Source organism: Protobothrops mucrosquamatus, unplaced genomic scaffold (genome assembly GCF_001527695.2).
Source record: "Protobothrops mucrosquamatus isolate PMUCROS unplaced genomic scaffold, P.Mucros_1.0 scaffold1121, whole genome shotgun sequence".
Taxonomy (NCBI): Eukaryota; Metazoa; Chordata; class Lepidosauria; order Squamata; family Viperidae; genus Protobothrops; species Protobothrops mucrosquamatus.
In genome coordinates, this window is record NW_015387339.1 from 258,271 (window position 1) to 264,368 (window position 6,098).

The 6,098-nt window shown below is 37.6% G+C and overlaps 1 protein-coding gene across 1 annotated transcript in view; it reads right to left on the bottom strand.

Moving 5' to 3' along the window:
• PCDH15 (protocadherin related 15) overlaps positions 1–6,098 on the bottom strand; it is a gene marked incomplete at its 3' end in the record, with an annotated part of 345,211 nt that overhangs the window by 256,079 nt on the left and 83,034 nt on the right. The gene's annotated exons all lie outside the window — the stretch shown is intronic.

Consider the following 6,098-nt stretch of genomic DNA (forward strand, 5'->3'; position numbering starts at 1 on the left):
AAGAGAAAGCTGGATGTAGGCGTTCTAGACAGGACTTGGGTTCGAGCTCTCCACTTCAAGGTTTTAAGGGATCCCCCATTAGTCACACCCCCATAACCCCCTTTTCCCAGCGACAATTCTAGGCATTACATTCTCACCCCCTTTTCCTCATTGCCGGGAGGAACTTCAAAAAGGATTACATGAAAGCTAATGACCCCCACATTGTTATTGTTAGTCCATTTGGTGATATCCACCTCCAGTCCCTTTGAAGTAGGCTGAAGGAAGTGAGGGCCATAAAGCCCCTTTGTTCACCCCCTTCCCTTCATCGTATGACAGAATCCAGAGCAGACAGAAATGCGGGTTTTCATGGTTGATAACTAGATATGGAGTATATTTGGATTCTGACATCACCTGTCAAAAATATTTTTCAACAATTTAGTGAGTATAAAATCATTGCCAAGGGCTTTATAATTTTTTAGTTGATTAATCAATTTGTTGGTGTTCATCTGGGAGACTGGTGGTCAAAGATGAATGTTATCTAGCAAGGCTGAAATGAAAAGCTGATGGAAGGGGAATCTCTATAATTGGCTATAAAACTTTACCAACTTTTTAATGAAATCATACCTTCTGGCCAGCATGACCTATTAGTTGAGGTGCTTACAATCATCTTCCAAAACAGACTAGGATTGTTATCTCTTGTGATTTGGAAAGGTAACTCCTGGTTATTTCATGTATTTGTTTCTTCCTTTTCATTAGGTTTTTACAGCTTCCCTTAAGATCTATAAATCCATTCCTGGTGACAGGTCAATTACTGGATTTATAACTTTGAACCAGATTTTCTGCCTGGAGTGTGGAGGTTTACCTAAGCTGATGTGTGGATAGTTACCCGTCAAACCTGTGTATCATTGTGTTATACATAGCAAAAACCTCTGTAGAGTTCGAGTTCTCAATCAGGACCTTTTGCAGTTCAAGGGTCTGATATGAGGCAGAAGTAGTTGGGTCATTCTTGACATTTTGTGAGACCATCTAATCAGTAGTCATCTTGCTAAATTCATGCTTTGATCTCTGGAGTGATATACTTACTTCTGGCCTTTTGGTTGAGAAACATGGCTGTTGAACTCAATAAAAGAGCTTTGTCAATAAGGCTTATCCGACATTTGCTAATAGGACCTAGATTTTGGATAACCAGGTCAGCTCTGTCAGGTAATTCTGCAGTTTATCCAAAGTGGCATTTGTTGAGAAAAGCTTCTTGCAAGGAGGATAATAAACACTTGTTAGTAAATCATGTCTTGGTGAACTAGCTTAGAGGCTAATGCCTTTTTCTCACCAATTTTAGAAATTGGGGACAGCAGATTATTTGATATAAACATACAAATGCCTACTCAACCTTGTACTCTTATATCAACAGAAACAGCTTCAGCAAAGTGAACCAATTAGTCTTGGAGCAATGGAGGCTCTGGAGACCACATGTCTTATAACAAAATGAAATCATATTTACTAATTACGTTTCAAAATATGGATCATCTATTCTGTATTTCCAGTCAGCAATGTTCCAGGAATAGGACAGCTTTTGACCCTTGCTTGGTCAGCTGGAAGATTGATTATGATATTGAGTCAATTAAGGTGAAGGTGTTCTTGATGGGGATAGGTTGAGGTAAGTTGAATGAACAGTATGATTCAGTAGTAGACCATATTGTTGGAAATCTTTGAGGATCTGTTTGAAAAAGTAGAAAGTAGAAAGACCCAGGTCATAGTGTGCCAATGAGAACTCAAACTTGAGGAAATAAAACAGTAGGATAGATTAGATGATAAATATTACCAACAGGATCATCACTAAAATCAGGTTGATGGTTGAATTCAGTATTTGTTTATTGGGGCCATGGTTGTATCAAAAATGATTTTTATTTCGAAAAGGCAACTGGACTGATTTTTTGAGGAAGAAGACATTTCGCTTTCTATCCTGGAAGCTTCATCAGTTGTATTGAATGGTGTGGGAGATGGAAGGACAATTATTGACAATAATTGTCTCATAAATTAATTCCATAGTTTAAGGCTCAATTTTAGACAAAATCTCTGCCTATCCATTTTGGCCATTGTATTGTAAGAGTTAATCAGTTCAGTTTTGACCAGGCCTAGCAATGTTTCTCTAACACTGTTGGAATGTTTGAATCCACAAGGATGGAGATAAGACCGAGGAAGTGTAGCAGCTGTCCAAATTGGACAAGCATTTTTGAATGAATAAGCTGTTGCAATATTGTCTAAAAGAAGTCTCATATCTAGATCAATAAACACTTGAATAGGGAAATTCCAAAAGATTACAAAAGGGACTCATTTTTAATAGCATTGATGGAGCAAATGAATTGGTGAAGAACAATGGGGATCTTTTTCTGTCATTCGTATTAGGAAACCAATTAATCTGCACAAGATCAATGGTATAGAGATGACAGGAAAGCAACTTGCTTAGAGAAAAATGAACAGAGCCTCTAGTATCCTATCTTCTTGGATTAATGCTGTTATTAAGAATGGATAAAACTATCTGTGGATAAGTGAGGGGAAACATTCTGTTTATGATTTGGGCTGGCCTAAATTCCAAGATTGCTGCTTTCACATCATCGTCCTGGCATAGGAGCTCAATGAAAATAAGCTGCTTTCCTTATCTTTATCCCTTGGATAGAGTCTATATGAGCATCAAATATTTTCTCAGGTTGTCAGTTTAAACAGAAATAGCTGATAAATACTCAGAGCTATAATAGTCTGGGAAGAAAAGAAGACAATATTTAACTAAAACATATGAGGAGGGTTTTGTTTAGTTCATCAGCCAGAAACTCATTGGGGGAATAGGTTCAGATGCCATCTCTATGATGGGTAGAACACTTATTGGTCACAATACTTTCCTAAAAATAATCACTGCAGAGGAATCTGCTCTCTTTCTTTAGGAGAGAAGAGGTCAATTCTTCAATAAATCACTGAGGAAGAAAAAACCCATGCCTTGACTCTATTCTTAAATTCACAGGTTTCCAGGAGATAGTCTTCCATAGAAGTAAACTGAGAAACTCATTTATGTTCAGTTATTTGGCTACCTTGACTAGTTTCAGAGTTGGTTATATATCTCTTTATCTCATAACACAAGGAACTTTTGAGTCCAAGGGCAAATTTTGGGGTTATGTGATAGGTGAAGTATTGAAATAGGATGATATAAAATAAAATAAATAAGGTATAAAAAATAAAGGGTTCAAGAAACCATAACTAAAAGTCAAGATAAACAAGTACTTCTGTAGGACTTACTGATGAGATTCTACCTCTAACACATCTTGGAGGGGGGAAATGCCAATATCATAATGGGTGACTTAAAATAACACATTCTTATTTCTTACTCCCTGAAGTCCTTCCTTTACTTGAGATTCACTGATGATGTTTTTATCATCTGAACTCAAGAAAATGAATCTCTCATCAAATTTCAAATTATGACATCAACAGCTTTCATCCTACCATTAACCTCAGCCTCAATTTCAAACTATATTTAGAACAGGTCAATTTTCTTGATGTTCTGGTAAAACTAAATATATACATACATTACATACATACACATATACACATATACACATACATTATTTTGGACATCTATAGATCATCATGCATATCAGTGTATTTCCAGCCTCATCCAGAAAACACCGCCAAATCCATCATTTATAGCCAAACTCTGTGCTACAAATGGATTTCTTCTGATTCATTTGATAGACTTACTCAACTGATGGAATTAAACTAGGCATTCAGAAGACTGAACTATTCACTAAGAGGGATCAGACAAATCAATATAGCTAGATCAATTCCTAGGGAGGACCTTATTAAAAGACAGAAACAAAAATACCACTGATAGCCATCTACAACTCAAAGTTCAAGCTACTCAAACCCCTTACTAATAAGCTACCACCTATATTGAACAATGACACAGCACTTTCTCAGGACTAAATCAGAGTCTTATAAGAAACAAGAAACAGCAGGACAATGATGTCATCAGGGGAACCAGACCCTGCAAGAAACCCAAACATCTATTCGCCCCCCCAATATCTACCTGAACAGCACTATCACATATACACACAAGATGAGAGACACCTTCACATGATCTTTCTCTAATATGAAATATGTTATCATTGTCCAGCAATACCCCTCTGAATTCTTTATTGGACCTTGAGTAAAATTATTCAGGACACAAGTTGTACATTAGGTCTCAAAACAAGGGCAAAGAAAAGGGCTGTAGTCAACCCAGCTCTCTTCCTACAGTTCCCAGGATGAAGGCCTCTCATTGCTTCCTGCAATGCTGGACCTACAGTTGCAATTCTCATGCAACAGAAGGCAAGGAGCACTTTCAGCTCTTCTTCCTCCAACAATCAGATGGATACTGAAGAGTCCCAATAAGAATGAAACTAGTCAGTAGCTAATATTACATTTAAAATTATACACCCCACTTCCTCAAGGGTGGTAGTCATGAGCCCAGACCAATACAAATCCCCAAAACTGTCCAGTATGGGAACATATATAAAAAGGGAAGGCATACCTGCCTGGCTTCTAAAATTTGAAGTTTATATACAGTAAGTTGTAACTGTACCATAGAATTAAATCAGGTCAGCACCCAAAGGCTTTCTGGAACAGTGAGATTTTAATGGTTTTCTAATCCCCAAAAGGACTGATATGTCCAGTGCATTTACAATTATAAGAGCTGTTTTGAAACCTCTGTGGTGTGGGAAGGAAGGCAGAGTGGAGAAGAGCAATCGAGGTGAGAAAATACAACACAACCCAGATGTGAGAATTGTGGGAAGAAAAATTTCATAGATTCCACCTTAATTAACTCATTGTCAGTCTAGGTGAGGATTTACTCTTACAGTTTTCAATTTTCTGTTCTCACCCCAGAACTAGCATTATAGGCACTCTTCTGAAATCTGTGTGATTGCAGTTCCTTGGTCTTCCCTGTTATGTGGAACTTGACATATTAAAAAAATAATAATTTTTTCTTTTATTCTGTAAGAACTGCTGGTCATTGCCCTATGTGCTGAAAAAGAAATTTGCTGCCTTTCAGGAAAGGCATTTAGCTACCTGCATGGTGAGTAAGTGAACAGCAAATAGCAGTTCAGTCAAACAGCTGTTAGGTCCTTCTGAAGGGAGTGCAAAGGACTCCCTATATTGCAACTATTTTCCTCAACACTCAATATTTTATTTCCAGTCTTTGGCCCTAGTTCACAGTGTTACTACTATAAAGACACAACCTGCACCACCTTTGCTGGTTTTTTATTCCTAGCAGAAAACAGATATAACTGCTATTAGAAAGAATGTTTGTTTATAAAGCTTGTAGATGAATATCTGTATTACAAGAGTAATAGTAGCAGTCCTGAATTCTCCTCTCTCACTTGGAAAATTTCCAGTAAAATAAATAGTTGGTATATTCTGACTACCAAACCAAATTAACCAACCTACTCCAAGACTCCACATACAAACCCCTAAACACAGATCCCACCAACTACCTGGAAAAAACCACTAGATCCAAAATAAAAGCCTCCCCCATCAGCGAAGAGATCCAGCAAAGAATCATTCCCAGAGAGAAATCATCCAGATGCCCTAAGCTCCATGGGCTCCCCAAGATACACAAAGAAGGAACCCCACTTAGACCCATAGTCAGCTCCATAGGCTCACCTCTACAAAACCTAGCCAAATTTCTCGCCAAACAACTACAACCCTATGCAGAATCCATCACCTCACATGTAAAAAACTCATTCCATTTCATAGAGATCATAAAGAAACAAAACTTACAGCCCAGTGACCTACTCGTGAGCTTCGATGTCATATCCCTCTTCACCCAAGTGCCAATCAAAGAAGCCTTGACAGCTATCCAAAACAAATATAACCCCCCCAAGCACATTCTAGATCTGATTGGCAATAGCTTATATAGCAAGGAAAAATAGAGAGAAAAGACAAAGGCAAAACATACTACATGAAGAAATTAAAAAATTTGAATCCAAACTACAAAAAGAGCCCCAGGATGAATCGATTAAAGTGGGAATGGCATTAGCCAAACATAAATTAAATGTGATGGAACAAGGAGAAAGAGTTAAAGAATTGAAATTGGC